This window comes from Geotrypetes seraphini, chromosome 13 (genome assembly GCF_902459505.1).
Source record: "Geotrypetes seraphini chromosome 13, aGeoSer1.1, whole genome shotgun sequence".
NCBI classification, from domain to species: domain Eukaryota; kingdom Metazoa; phylum Chordata; class Amphibia; order Gymnophiona; family Dermophiidae; genus Geotrypetes; species Geotrypetes seraphini.
The window spans coordinates 63,860,529-63,877,022 of NC_047096.1; positions in this window are offsets into that span (position 1 = coordinate 63,860,529).

Genomic DNA, 16,494 nt, shown 5'->3' on the forward strand with positions numbered 1-16,494 from the left:
CAAGGGTCCGAGGGGTGGCATGTCTCCACATGCCCCATTGTCTAGGGTCATCCAACCCACCAGGCACGGCTCCCTGCCGGCCCACCGCTCATCCCTTGATGAGCCCAGCAGCTAATAGCTCGGGATACCGCCCCCGAACTATTCCTACCCTCCCTCGATCTGTATCACAGGCGGGTGGGTGGGAAAGCAACCTCGAAGGACCCGGTGACCATTTGGGTTCTCCAAGCTCCCCCCTCTTTATCTCCCTCCCAGCGACCCCCCTCACCACGGCCTCCCTCCAATCCCGAGTCTTCCCCGCAGCAGGAAAAACCCTCTCCAACCCACCTACCCTAGCTCCTATTATGAACTAGCCCCCCCTCCCCCAATGGGCAACCTCGCGGTCCTCCAGCTCCGGCGCCCGTTGAGACGGGCTCTCAGGCATTCTGTTCTTCTGACCTGTCCAGGGTCCTGAAGTGGGATTTTAACATGCTCAATGTCTGCTCTATGATAGCCCTGGCCCTTGTGGTGTTGCTAAAATAATATATTTGGTTGATTGAGAGAGTTATTTTTCTTGAGTAGTTCAAATTGTTTGAAAATCATTGATTCAGCACCCTCCCTAAACTCTACTTTCATTCTCCTATTTAAGTTATTAAGAAATACTGGATTCAACAAGGAAGATCACTGATAATCCTCGCGAGATGAATACATATTCAGAAGCAGTGTGACTTTTATAGCATTTACATTCAAAAAGAAGTTAGACACTTTTGTTTAACAAAATATAAGTCTCCTCAAAGAAGCTGAATGAGGAGACAAACTGGTAAAATGAATGGGACACAGTGTTCTCCTTGTGGATCTCTAAGGATAAGTTATGAGGGGGTGCTGAAAAGTTCTCAGCCCAACCAAAAAGAGAATGAGGTGGAACCATGAAACTTACTAGTTATTCCATATATTCACCCCTAAGTTCGACACACTTGGCACATAATGTCTGAAGTTTCTGTAACTCCTCTAAAACCTATTCTGATGCTTGGTCGCTGAACTACTGCTCCACTGCTGCAATCACCTAAGAATCGCTCAAAAATTGTTACCCTTTCAAACTCTTTTTAAGCTTTGGAAACAGAAAATAGTCAGATGGAGCAAGAAACCCCAGCTGCGTCAAAACAGCCATCATTTTGCCAGCCTTGTGAGCAGGTGCATTGTCTTGCAAGAGAAGAAATCCTTTCCACAGCTTCCCTGTCCTTTTGCCTTTCAATGATTCCCTTAATTGGCACAGTAAGTTACAATAGTATTCTGCATTTACTGTTTGGCCCCTTAGAAGATAGTCATTACAATATCTTCCTGGTCCCAAAACAGTGGCCGTAACCTTTCCTGCTAACTTTTGGGTTTTGAATTTCCTTGGCCTTGGATAACCTGACTGCCGCCATTACATGGACTGTTGTTTTGTCTCAGGATCACAATTACTGTTACTGTTTCATCAACAGTAACTAGTTGTTACAAAATGGTGGCATCAGCTCACTGAAAATGCTGCAAAATCAACCTGGAAGTGTTCATTCAACTTCGTTTCTCATCAGCATTCAAACATTTGGGCGCCTACTTGGCTGACAGCTTCTGCATACCCAATTGCTCATGGATTATACCCAACACATTCCCTGGATAATCAGGTCACTGATATAGTCAACAATTTCAGGAGCTGACACCATATGTGGCCTCCCAGATCTTGCCACCCAAGGTGATGTTGTAAATCACCCTTTATACCTTGTAACTAAGGTGTATCAATCAATCTTTATGGCCCTCAGAGATGCCACCAGGGATCAATATGATCATATCCCTTGGCTTTACACACCCTATCGTCATCGGGTCAATATCAAATGTGACAATGATGTGAACATTTTTTGTTTTTTGTTTTTTTGCTTTTACTTTTACTAATTTTAACTCGTATGTGTTAAACTCTCTTTGCTAATTTTAAAACAATAAATATGGCTAATGAGTTTAAGGTCGATACTTAGCTTCACCGGGATGGTTAGTAGCTGTTGGTAAGGGATACATATGCCAACATGTTTCACCCCTAAAAAGGGGGTTTCTTCAGGGCTACTATCCCTGCAAACAAGAAACCTTGTTTAGATATACAGAACGCTAAGCATGACATATAAAAGTATCAATCACACCATACATATATACTATCATACCTTTTGTGTTAATTTTACACGGCTGGCCACCCGATCTAAGTTTCACTAAGATGGCCGCGGCGTGCTTGAAAATGACTTTAAATATCCCAAACCCCGGAAGTGGGGTGGGAAGGGGGAGGGACAAACCCAACCTCTACACACACCCACAAATGGGGGAAGGGGGAGGTAAATACATTGTTGCTTTTTGCTCTCCTATCCTCCTATCATATTGGTATCCTATCATATTGCTGCATCTTTGGTCTCAAAATCTCCCTTCTGAAAGTTTGCACACCACTTCTTCACTGTGGAGTAAGATGGGCATTTGTCACTCAATGTGACCTCATACATTCATGGATTTTCTTTTCAGTTTTCTTCTGCAGGAATAGGAACTTCACGATGGCTCAGAATTCCATGCTTGAAAACTCCACACTTTTCGTTGACATGGTTCAACCAAGGATCTGAAACAATGTCAAAATATAGCATTACGATTCTGCAAATTGGCACTTTGCAAAATAAAATAACACTCTTCAGCTAGAGTGGAAAAATGATGATCAGTATGTAGTAAGTTGGTTGGGCTGAGAACTTTTCAGCATCTCCTTATAGACTTATAGGGCTACGTGCCCCATGAGAGTTGGATCAATGTTTTCCTCAACAACCAGTTGAAGTTTAGAAACAGGTATTTTGTCTTCCTGGGCTGCTAAAGGCACAGAAATAATAGCCATGCACTGCACTTAGCAGCACCGATAGTATTTGTGCACAAAGCTGACAAAATTGAGATTTTTTTTTCTCTCATCTCCTTCCAAGAGAAGAACTGGGATTGTAGACTGTTCTCCCAGCTGTTAATAGTGGCATGATACTCTCGGAGCTGCAGGGACTCTGAAACTGTTGGTAGCTGTCTATTACTGCAAGAAATCTATGATGCCAGTCTGTATATGTGTGGGGTGGACAAAGCATAATAAAGGTTGAATGTACCATTTGGGATTAAATTCTTTCATGTTACACATATGTGCCTCCTGTTATCACCAACCAGAGGAAATTCTTTGTATTTTGATACAATCTTGTTCTTGTTCTTGATAGAATTAGCAGTATCAGTGTGGCAACAGGTCACTGGACATAGCAGCTTATTAACGTCCAAGTATCCTAAGTTATTGCAGGCTTGTAGAGAAGGGTCACTCTAATTTTGGAAATATTTGTAGGGGGTCTTCATTTAGGGCACAAAGGGCATGTTGTTTTAGGAGGTGATGCAGTTTTTTTTCTTAATTTGCTTTCATACTTTATGGGTTTTTTTTGATAAATTAAAGGTGTTTTTGTAAAGCTATAAGCTCAGCTTTTAAATGAATACCATGGTCCTTTGTACATGTCATTGAAATCTTTTAGAAAACTGTTACAGTTTCACAGTTTTTACATAGAAAGATCGCTATTAAAATCTAGGAAGGCACCATATCCAGACATCATAAATTACTGCTTCTTGGAGAAACCGGTCCAGGAATTGACAAGAGGGTGAGCTATTTTAGATTTGGTCCTTAGTGGAATGCAGGACATAGTGCAGGAGGTAACTGTGTTGGGTCCCTTGGGGAACAGTGATCGTAAAGTGATCAGATTTGAGCTGATATCTGGAGTGACGTTGCTAAAGAAATCTATTGTAGTGGCATTTAATTTTCAAAAGGGTGACTATGATAAAATGAGGAAAATGGTTAAAAAGAAGGTAAAAGGATCAGTGACAAAGGTTAGTACTGTAAACCAGGTGTGAATGTTATTTAAAAATATAATTGTGGAAGCCCAGACCAGAATTTTAGGTACATCAGAAGCAGAAAACCTGTGAGGGAATCCATGGGACCATTGGATGATCAAGGAGCAAATGGGGTGTTCAGGAAGGATAAGGCCACAGCAGAAAGACTGAATGAATTATTTGCTTCAGTCTTTATGGAAAAAATATATAAAAGATCTGCGTGAACCATTAATGGTTTTCAAGGGAGCTGATGTGGAAGAACTAAAAGAAATCTTAGTGAATCTGGAAGATGTACTAAGCCAAATTGACAAGTATAAAATTAATAAATCACCTGGACTGGATGGTATACATCTCGGGGTAATGAAAGAACTCAAACATAAAATTGCTGACCTGCTGTTAGTGATCTGTAACCACTGCTAAAATCAGCTGTAGTACCTGAAGATTAGAGGGTAGCCAAGGTTATGCTGATTTTTAAAAAGGTTACTGGGAAATTATAAACCAGTAAGCCTGACTTCAGTGTCAGGCAAAATAATGGAAACAATTATAAAAAAAATAAATAAATTATGGAACACTTAGGGCTCCTTTTACTAAGCTGCGATAGTGGTTTTAGCATGCACTAGATGCTAACACCAGCATTGAGCTGGTGTTAGTTCTAGCCACGTAGCGTGGGTTTAGTGCGTGCTAAAATTCTGCGCACGCTAAAAACACTATCGCAGCTTAGTAAAAGGAGCCCTTAGACAAGCATGATTTAATGGAACAGAGTCAGCATGGATCAGCCAAAGGAGATCTTGCCTTACCAGTGTGCTTGACTTCTTTGAAGGTGTGACTAAACATGTGGATAAAGGAGAGCTGGTTGATGTAGTGTATTTAGATTTTCTGAAAACATTTGACAAAATTCCTCATAAGAGGCTCTTGAGAAAATTAAAGAGTCATGGGATAGGAGGCAATGTTCAGTTGTGGATTAGGAATTGGTTATTGGATAGAAAACAGAGGGTAGGATTAAATGGCCATTTTTTGTCAATGGAGGAGGGTAAATGGTGGAGTGCCATAGAGATCTGTACTGGGACTAATGCTATTTATAAATTTATAAATGATCTGGAAATTGGAACAATGAGTGAGGTGATTACATTTGCAGATGACACTAAACCAGACATGAGCAACTCCGGTCCTCAAGGGCCGGAATCCAATTAGATTTTCAGGATTTCCCCAATGAATATGCATTCAAAGCAGTGCATGCAAATAGATTTCATGCATATTCATTGGAGAAATCCTGAAAACCCAATTGGATTCTGGCCCTCAAGGACCAGAGTTGCCCATGTCTGCACTAAACTGTTCAAAGTTGTTAAAACGCATGCAGATTGTGAAAAAATGCAGGCAGATCTTAGGAAATTGGAAGACTAGGCATCCAAATAGCAGTAGCAGATGATTTTAATGTGGACAAATGCAAAATGATGCACATTGGAAAAAAAATAACTATAATCTTAATTACTAGATGCTAGGGTACATCTTGGGGGTTAGTGCCCATGAAAAAGATTTGGGTGTCATTGTAAACAATATGCTGAAACCTTCTGCCCAATGTGTGGCAGCGGCCAAAAATGCAAACAACATGCTAGGAATATTTTTTTTTTTTAGGAATGGTTAACAAGACTAAGAATGCCGTTTTGCCTCTGTATTACTCCATGGTGTGACCTCACCGTGAATATTGCACTCAGTTCTGGCTGCCTTATCTCAAGAAAAATATAGCGGTACTAGAAAAGGTTCAAAGAAGAGCGACCGAGATGATAAAGGAGATAGAACTCCTTTCATATGAGGAAAGACTAAAAAGATTAGGGTTCATCAGCTTGGAAAAGAGGTGGCTGAGGGGAGATATTATTGAAGTCTACAAAATCCGGAGTGGAGTAGAATGGGTACAAGTGGATCGATTTTTCACTCCGTCAAAAATTACTAAGACTAATTAATGAAGTTACAGGGAAATATTTTTAAAACCAATAGGAGGAAATATTTTTTCACTCAGAGAATAGTTAAACTCTGAAACTTGTTGCCAGAGGTTGTGGTAAGAGTGGTTAACATAGCCGGTTTTAAGAAAGGTTTGGACAATTTCCTGGAGGAAAAGTCCATAGTCTGTTATTTAGACAGACATGGGGGAAACCCACTGCTTGCCCTGGATCAGTTGGGGGTTTTGCCAGGTACTAGTGACCTGGATTGGCCTCTGTGAAGAGGGCAATTGGGCTATGGATCATTGGTTTGACCCAGTCAGACTATTCTCATGAGTGATAATAGTTTTGTGTATCAGCTATTTTTTAAGCATATGGGTTTTACAACTTCATCTCCGACCTAGCCTTTGGTTTTCAAACAATCACGCTGAGATCATCTCTTGCTGAACTCTTTATGTCAGACGCTGGGGTTTGGTGGTCCAGTTGCATTGGTAATATGGAAACTTTTAAATCTGATTTTTTTTCTCTCCCAATTTTGTGATTGCTCATTGAGGGCATTATAGTAAAATAGACGAGCAGACACTTCTTGAACCCTTCCTAGAAGACAAAACAGCCAGTGGTGCAGTTATAGTAGGGCTGTCCTACTATACCGGATGATGATTTGGCCAAGATTACAGCATAATTGCCCAAAAAAAAAAAACAACCCTCAACAGGGTTCAGAACAGAGACAGAGAAAAATGAAATGATTTGCTCCTGGGGTCGGCACCGTTTCCCTCCTTATACATGTGAACACTTTGAAAAAATACACTCCGAAGAACCTATGGTTCCCCCTGCTCTATGACCTGATGGATTGGTCTCTGCTTTCCCGGGCGACCACTGTCTATAGGGCTTATTGTTGCCAAAATTAAAAAAAAGCTGGTGTCAGCATTGTAGTTCCTAAAATATAGCACCAATTTTTCACCTGAGATCAAAACGTTAAAATACCTCTTCTACATGAATAATTCTTGCTAATCAATCCTTATTTCAGTAGGACTACTTTTCCATGATAAAACATACTCCAACCTATGTATTGAGGGAAATTACATCTCGCCTGAGCTCTAATTTTAAAAAGTCTTCCAGTTCTGGAGAAATGAAGGATCTCCCCAGCTGCAAAGCCCAGGGCCAATCATTGATGAAAGATCAGAAAAGAAAGATGGCACCTGAAAAAGAAACTTATAAGGTCTAAGTGGCTCAGCCTACAGGAAATTCAAGGGTAACTCTGTATTTGGACAAAAAGTGGCGGGAGGATATATTTATCCACTACAGTGACACTGAAGTTTCCAGCGAGCCCTCTTCCATCTTTGCCTTTTCCAATCCTAATTCTCTGTCTTTGTGCACCTGTTAATGAAGACACTTGAGGGTTACTTGCTTTTCTCTTCCAGGCTTTTGATGCCTATAGAGTTCTTCTATAAGCTGCATCGTGATGCATGCGACCGTTCAAAATGGGCAAGACTTGTGCCGCAGTCAGCACAAGAATGCAGGATGCATCAAACCGAGTTCCTGTCTCTTCACTGTCAGAGCTCCATCAAAGCAGATGGGTTACAGCTGTGAGTGCCAGCATGGAAAACCGGCTGCTGCCAGTCACCAGGGAGAGACAGCAAGAAAGGGGGAAGAAACAAATAAGAAAATGCAGGAGGAAAAAAACTGTAAAATACAGAGAGTGAAAAGAATAGACATACTGAGAACAGTAAAAAAAAAAAAAAAAAAGAGAAAGAGTTAACCAAAGGAAATGCAGAGTTAAGAATTGGGAGGAAGGGAGGAAGACATAGAAAAATACAAAAAATACTATAAAAACCGGCTGAAGGAAGAATGGTTTGGTGTTTGTAAGGATTTTTGGATATCTGGGTGCAGGTGACGCATTTGCTATGCCTGCCCTGGTCCCCGAACCCAGCGATTGTCAGATGTCAGGGGATGTTGACATGACTGGGAGACTACAGGGGCCTTTTGCACAGAAAGAGCTCAGTAATCGGCTTCTGGATAGTTCTTGGGTGGAGTAGATGTACGCCTTGGTTGTTGGGTTTTTGTGTTGGTTGTTTTGTGTTTTTTTTTTGCCTTTGTCACTTCAGCTTCTATAGAGTCAAACTCAGCCCCATGAACCTTGGACAATGAAGTTCTTTAGTCCCAGATCGGGAACTCCATTCCCTTCCCCTTTGCAGTCAGTGCTTGGTGCTATGTCCTGTCGGCACTTTTCCACTCCTAGAGCTGGATTTCTGATCGTCAAAAGGGTCGTATTACACTTTTCTCGTCTTCAACTTGTAGGGTTCTCACCTAAGACATTCTCCTTCGATTGCAGGTTGAAAGGAAAGGTGAAAAGACCCCAATGTATTCCCTAAGACTGAAGACGTACGGCCTCAGGAAGTCTGGAACCCAGGTCCGGTTTGTGTTCAGTGGCCTTGTTTTCGTATTTGCTTTTTTCTGTGGGAGTCCAAAGTTTAGCAGCCCTGGTCCACAGACACCACACCTGAATGTGTTTCCTCATTTAGGGCAAAAGCCAAAACAAAACCCCAAAACAGACTAGAATTATCTGGATGGCAGTAAACCTTCAAATTCTTGAAAACATTCTGTACTGGCCCTTGCTCATTGTAAAATAAACCGAAGACTCTTTCATTGCTGGCCCATTAATTTTGACCTCTCACCCCTCACTCCGTCGACCATATTTTGAATGAGATTTACAAGCAATCTCTTGTTCCCTGTCTCTTTCTTTTTTTAATCTCTTTCTTCTTTCCTGTCTCTATAAACTTCTTTCCCATCTTTATAAACTCTCTTAAAGGGGGTTCACAGCATCATTAGTTCCTTAAATAATTGTTACTTGTTTTTATTGCTGCACTTTGTGAAATTAAAAAAAAAAAAAAAAAGGTATTCTAGTAATGGACATACATACAATGGGCAGAAAAATCTATATTTCTGTTAAAACCCTGATTCCACAGCAGGGATGTAAATCACTCCCTCTTCTTCATCCTCAAGCTTTCTTGGTCTTTAGAGAGTGGCTGATCCCTTGTCACTTATTTTCCAATGTACAAAAATATTTATATTGGACATGTAGTCTGTTCCTCCTCAAACTGTCTGCTTTTAAAGCTCCTGTTGCTCTTCAAGCGCCTTCTTTGTTCTCTAGATACAATAGCCACAGTGAATAGCTTCTTCAAACTAAACCGGTGTAGGGATAACACTGGTTAATTGGTCCTGGCTTGCTGTGTGGCATGGGGACCCTACACTTTCACCTTTAGCACCCCAGTGCCAAAGAATAAAATCTCTGCCAAACTTGTCTGCGTCCAAGGAGAGAGAGCACTCTGGTAGCTCTCACGAAATGGTATTTCCTAGTTCGGCCAGTCCTAATGTACTGGCCATTGCCTATCTTGGCATCAGCGAGAGAATATAAATCTTTGAGAGCGAGATTGTCAGGGACTGCAAGCTTATTCAGGAATTTCGTGCCTTTCAGGAGTTCTGTCTCCCTTGTCTCGTGAGCAGATGTCCTGGAATTTTCAATACCCAGTAAACCCCTCCTTGCTGTGCCCCCAGCTGGCACAGGCTACTGAGTGGCACTGAACTCCCCCAAAAGCAAAGCTCCCGTTTCTTGGCCAGAGAATCCAGTTTTACGGCCGGGAAAAATCCAGCTGGCCAGTATATGATCAAAGGGTGGCTCTATCCATATATCCAGAGGAAGAATGGAGAGAAGAAATGGATTCGGGAAATGGAAGCACAGTGGCACCAAAAAAAAAAAAAAATCTCTTATCAAAACACACAATTGAATAATCAACTCTAATTGTTTAGGAGCAGCCGAACAGACATGAGTTATTTGTAAACTTGATACAAATCCCCCTACTTCTCGGATCAAGGTTAACATTTCTTTCTCTTTATTCTAAAACTATATGAAAAAATAGACCAATAGTTCAGAGAGGAAATATAGGATACAGAATGGAATCCATCCCACTGATCGTACAGGTCTAGTGGACATGTCAAGAGGAAATATTTACTAAATATAATTTTGCATACATCTATATACTGTAAAATATATGACAACGTATACACTTTTTCATATTTCGTGTGTGTGTGTGTTTGAGAGAGAGTGAACTATGATGTATTACCTATAGAATGTAAACTTGGCATTTTGAAGTCAATAAAGGAAACAGAATTCATTTGCCCACAAAACAGTTTGAGGAATTTTTTTGGCCAGTCTGGAATGGCACATGAAGGATGCCAAGATCCAGGCTCCCCGGCATTCTGAGGTGCCAGGGCTTTTGCTACCCAGCTCATGCCAGCACTGTTGGCAGCTTTTGATATTCACAGTAATTCCAGGCACAGATGTCCCTCTTTTAACTCTTTTCATATGAACCCTGTCAGTTTGGAGACTCAGTACACAATTTTATTTATTTTTTTTTTTGTTCTTCCTTTTTTTGTTCTTCACATTCTCTACATTTTTCTTTGGAAAATCTTTCCTTTCTGCCGCTCTGATACCTGGCATGGGCTGGACTGGACGTTTCTAAACCGTACGGTGTCCAGCGAAAATCCCTTTTATATTTAAAGGAATAAGGAAGAATAGCTTTCAAACTTCAGTCTCAGGAGTCGCTTGATTTCAGGCACAACTTAATTTTGTTTAGGTGATGCAAGAAGAAGAATTCAATGAGACGTCTTATTGATACTTTATCTAATGTGGAATTAGAGTAGCTTGGTTCGGTCCAGTTTGAAAAAAAATAATTGCTAAAACAGTTAAATACATTGACGTTTTCAATTGATCTTTTGGAATATATTTTAGATATGATTTAAACTGATATGACCCCCAATACGGGGAGAGTGTGCGTCTAGAGGGAAGCATCCAAACAAGTTTTAAATCTGTATTAAAATTCTATCATTAAAACAAAGCCTCAGTTTAAAAGGCAGAAGTGTTTCATTTTCTGGTTGTTTTTTTTTTTTTTTTCAAAGCTACTTCTATGGTGTCATCATTTTTTATGGTATGTGCAATTCTGGCAAAAATCTGTCTTTAATTTAGCTGTCCATATAAAAATCCACACTGTATAATAATGAACAGATGTCCTGGAATTTAAAGTGCAGTACTGACTCCTCCCACCTTTCCCCCCTTGGCTGGCACTGGGCACTGGGCAGAGGGTGGCATGAAGCTGAACTCTCACATTCCAGAGCTTGCATTCCCCCCCCAAAAAAAAAATCTTTTGAATATGGGTTTTGCCCTCTTAAGCTACATATTAACTTGTACCAACATAAACTATTTCACGTTGATTTAGGGGGGAATGAAATCAAAATTAATTCTTTCTCCCTTTTTTCTCCCTCCCTGCCCCTTTGGTTCTTAGCAATTCAAGGTTTTACTTTTGTAGCATGTAGATTTTTTTAAAGCTTGTTTCTTTATTTTTAGAAATACAAAAGTTCAACTACGGTATGTTAAAGAGAGGTGTGTACAATTAATGGCAGATCAATCTCCCACTTTAGAAGCAAAAATGCACTTATTAGTAATATTTTAAGTCTGTTTGCTGTTTTAGCAAATTTAAAATTGGAATCCAAAGGCAGCCCCCTCCCCCCCCCCCTGGATTTCTTGACCAAATTTTGACTGGTATAAGATTATTCTTACAAAGCCATCAATAGCAACCGTCACCTATAAAAATGCAAAAGCTTTGAAATCAAAGAGTAGGTGTTGCACCATCTCGCCATTTATTTTAGCCACCTATGGATTTGCAGTCAGGTAGATCTGGGTTGCTTAAAGTACAAGGTATCGGAAGAGAAAACTAGTTCTTTTAAAAAAAAAAACTGGGGGTGGGAGGCTGAGGGAAGAAATCGGAACGAGTTTGAGAATTCTGCCTACAGAAAGGACAGCCTATTTGAAAAATCCCTTTGTTTCCCCCCCCCCCTCCAAATCTCTTTATTTATTTATTTATTTTTAAATCAAAACCGATATAAAATGTATATGATTTTTGTAAAGCGGGAGAAGAAATAGTCTCTTAGTTACAAAGATAAACAATGTCATCGTTTGATGGCGTTTAGCTATAAAGTTTCATATTCATTTGATAAAAGTGCTAAGAAGTCGCACAAACAAATGAGACCAAAAATAAAAGAGGTTAAACATTTTCAATTGTCATCTTTTCCTCGAGTGTTTGCTTCTCATGTCACCTCGCTGTCCTTCTCCTCTGTGTCCGTATCTAAAACTTGCCTGGCTTTGGTCTTGGGGCTTTTCTCTCGAAAGAGCCTCTGCAATGAACACATGTCCCAGGATCAGCGGAGGCTGAGACTGACTCCTCCCAGCGGTGCCCCTTAGCTTCCAGTTGGCACGGGGTACTGGCTGGCATTAAAATCCCCAAAGAGGGGCTTCGTTTTCCTGCCGAGAGCTGATTTTAAAAAAAACAACAACTCGGATTTCTGTCTTTGAACTCTGTGGCTAAAACTCCATAATCTGAGAAATTGAACAAAACATTGCAGGAAGGAGTCAAGTCCTTGGCATGCCAGGGAACCTTCGTTGACATTATCAAAATGAAGAAAGGTGTCAGGATCCAAAGGAAATATTCAGACGATGGCCCTAAAAGCAAAACTTCATAATCTTCCTATGGTTTTCCTCGTGCATTCATCTGTTGCTCGAAAAGATGAATCTGTTTTATAAACGGATTGGTGCTTTTCCATAGGTTCTAAAATATTGCACCTATCATTTGAAAGCGCATGTGTACATGTATCTATGAAAGGCTATATCTCAATTCACCTTATTTATCAGGGCAATACCCGTAAATTCTTATTTTGTGATGCTTCTGAACCGAAGACTCCCTCACTAAAGCCCAAATTGATCTTCATGCCTGTCCAATTATGATATAGATAGACAGACATGAAGATCAACTTGGGCTTTGGTAATAGAGTTTTCTATTAACAAAAGCCCCCCCTCCTCCCCCCGTCCTCCCAAAAAAAGATTTGCAAGGTATTTTGATGCTGCTTCAATCCTGTCATCCTTCTATATTTAGGCAGAATTACGTTGCACCTTTTGCTAATAGGGAGCGGCAGATTTTGCATATTTCCCTTATCAAGAAACCCTGATGCAAAAGTCCATCGTCATTTTCTGGATTTTTAGCCTTGTGAATATGCCTTGGGATATTCCAAACTTTATGTCTAACTTTTGTTTGAATATTTTTACCCACAATAACACTTGACAAAGTAGTTTTAACGTTTCAGACAAAACGTCTTACGTTTGGAACGGACACGGCTCTTTTGGGGCTCTTCTGATGGAGCTATATAGTCTGAAGAACTTGAGATTATAAAGAATCTTTTTAAAAGCAAAAAAAAAATAATAATAATCATCTTGTGTGGCAGCCAGTTTTGCGCTGTTCTAATTTGAAATTATTCTTTCTTATTATCTTTTGCCCTTATTGTTGAAGGGGTTTGAGGAAAATCTCGTTCTTTGGTTCTCATCTTTTCTGGGTGAGGCCAACTGACAAAAGAGACCAGATCCTGTATAGAGGCACAAAGACTAATCTTTGAAGTCTTTTGAAAAGTGTATTTCAGATGTCATAACCTTTCGTGCCTTTATCTGAAATAAACATGACAACTTTTTAGCAAAATTATAGTCTTTTTTTTTTAAATCGCAATCCCCTCCCCCAACTGACCGTGGACTTTGTCATTGTAGTATTTCATTCCACACAAAAATTACACTGCAATTTTATGGCACCTGGGAAACATGATTCATCTTCTTTTGAAATGATGCATACAGATGTTCCTCAAAATGCTGTGGCCAGTGGCTTAGAATATCTCATCACCTCTCTTATGCCATGACCATTTATATATATAACTCTGAAAGATGGATATGACACCGAGAATATGCTTGTAAATATATATTGCAGCTATTCAGATTTTCAGATACCTACACACATAGGCTCGTCTTCAAGAACTGAATATCCGAATATGTGCATTATATGTTTATAAGCATATTCTCGGTGTCATATCAATTTTTCAGATTTGTGGGTGGGTGTGATATCATAATATATTAGATTTGACTCAAAATGTTGAAAGGTTAGAGGTAAAAGACCGAAAATCAATAGAAAACATATAGCTACAAAAAATATCAGGTTTCAGCAAACTTTATTCCTGGAAATCCAAAGCATAATGAGTGGTTTATTGACAACTCATTGGAGAACGGAACCAATGATTGTGAAAGAAGTGAAATCTTAGAAAGGAAAGAGGCTTCTTATTGTTGAGCCTTTTCCGTCTATCACACGCACACATGGATTCACAGACGTCGATAAGGCAAATACATAGAAAGGAAGATAGCAGATGTGTTTGTTGGTCTGCGTGTGTGTGTGTGTCCGTCCACGATTCCCAGCTCCTTGGGAGTCTCACAGTTCTTAAAGTGCAATGGAACCAAAGGTTTATACATTAGTTCTTTACAACTAGTGACAAAGGAATGGTGGGTCATGTCCTTCCCCACCATAGAAGCTCCCTCGCTTGAAGAAAAGGCCGCTTTCGCAATTACTCTTAAATCACTTTTCTGTTGTGAAATGTTGTTGTTGCAGCCCTCCAGTATTGAAATTGCATTAGTCTTCCTCAAGCTTTAAGAATACTTGTTTATTGCTGAGTCCCCCCTCTACCCACCCAATCTTGGTATTTTTAGAACACGTGAGTTCTGACAAGAGTAACCTGCTGCTGTATGTCGGTAGATAAAAGCCTGAATCGCATGAGAATTACTTAGCGGGTAATTTACAGGGGCCGCTGAAAAGTTCTCAGCCCAACCAACAAAGTTGGGGTAGTCTCCATCGGGGGATATACACGTAGTCCACTTATTCCACTTTTTTCGTTCCGTATTTGTTCCGATGGAACGAAAAAAAAGTGGAAAATCACTGGACTATGTGTAAAGCCCTGGATGGAAAATGCCCCAACTTTGTTGGTTGACCAGAGAACTTTTCAGCGGCTCCTTGTACACCTGGCTGTTCACAACATGGGTCATTCCATAAAGGAGGGGTCATACGTCTTGGTTACACATTATGAAATAAAGTACTTTTTTTTTTAAATCCCAGTTCTGAAGGCAGTTTCACCTCTTTTGGGTGTTGTTGTTTGCTGTTGCATTTTTGGACTCCCTTTTTTTGTATTCTGTATTGTTCACAACATGGGTCATTCCATGACAGCTGTTCGGTCTTTTCTCTACCAGGTTAAGCTATGTAATTCTATGCTTTTCTACATGGGATTTACCACTAAAAATCTTAGTCTCGTGTGTTTACTTTGAGTGTCGTTTTAAACCGGACAAGGTTACTTTTGCGTTTTATTTGTTGTTTCATCACGTTTAAAATATTTTTGTCAAGAATTCCCAATAATAATTGGAATATGTTTTTTCTTAATCATCATAGGCCTTAGTCACAATGGAGACCACCATTAGTTTATAAAGAGAAGTTTATATACTCTTAGTCTACCTGTTGAAAATATTCTACAGTTGTTCGACTCCAGGCAACCCAGCACCAACATCTCCTTCCTAGGATAATAAAAGGGTTACTCTAAAAACGACTTAATCACAAAAAGAAACCACATCTCTTCCTGATATTTAAAACGTTGAATGTTGCTAGCTTCTTTAATAATAATAATAATAAAATGTTTTTAAAGATGCGTTCGTTCTTCAGGATCGGCAGAAAAGCACGCCAGTCCTAGTTTCAGCACCGAGAGTTGCGTGGACAGCTCCTCTTTCGGGGTACTACTGCCTGCGTCGCTTCACTTCCTAATACAGCTGAACAAAATCCCTCTAGTACCTCTTGTGGGACTCGCAACGAATCTGTGAACTAAATAATGCACCTAGGGGAAAGAGCTACAGATTTTTGGTTAGGTTTCACTGCCCCTTATTCTAGCTCTCCTAGCAGAGAACTGCCATTTGGGATGTTTCCAGTAAAATGAAATGTCTTTCTTTTAGCTTTTGTCGGCCAAAGACCAAGGGTGAAATAAACAGTTTTGTTTTCTTGGGGAGGGGGGGAAGGGTGGTCCTTTCCTAAGTCTTACTAAAAACCACCGGAAAGCTAAAACATATCTTATAATCACCTCTACCAACGATTAAATGAAGCTGTTCGATTTCTAAATTCTGATTTATTGGGTTTGGACTAGTTAGACAGAATGTATCCTCTCTATATATCACAACTAAGTCCCTTAAACAGTTAATTATTAATATATGAGCTAAATGGGGGCCTGGTGGGGGCCTGCTGTCCCCTCACCTTATGATGAGCATTGGGAGCAGGGGAAATTTCGTATACAGCCTCAGTGGAACTGCTTCACCCAAACTAGTAAACGAGACATCCTCAATATTTGATCTTTATTAAATGCCCATGTGTTAATTAGAGGGTTTTTTTTGTTTGTTTGTTTTTTAATGAAAACACAGGTGTCGCCTGCTATTTAGAAGAATGGGAATTGTGGTGTATGTCACAGACTTCAGTCAAGAAGACTATTTTCTACTGTGGGAAAGATATACATCCAAGTTGAATACAAGGTTAGTTTTTTAGAGGAAATCTTCAAATTTTTTATTTTCTTTCTGTCTTCCTTTATTTCTGATGCATGCATTTTAAACATCTCATCTTTCTGATATTTTAACATTTAGTCTACCTCATATAGCTTAGAATTGTACTCTGTCAGTGTACGGATTTTGTTCTAGTTGCCAGACCTTTCGTTTATATGTTTTTTTAAAGTTCTTTTTTTAAATCAAAGACGA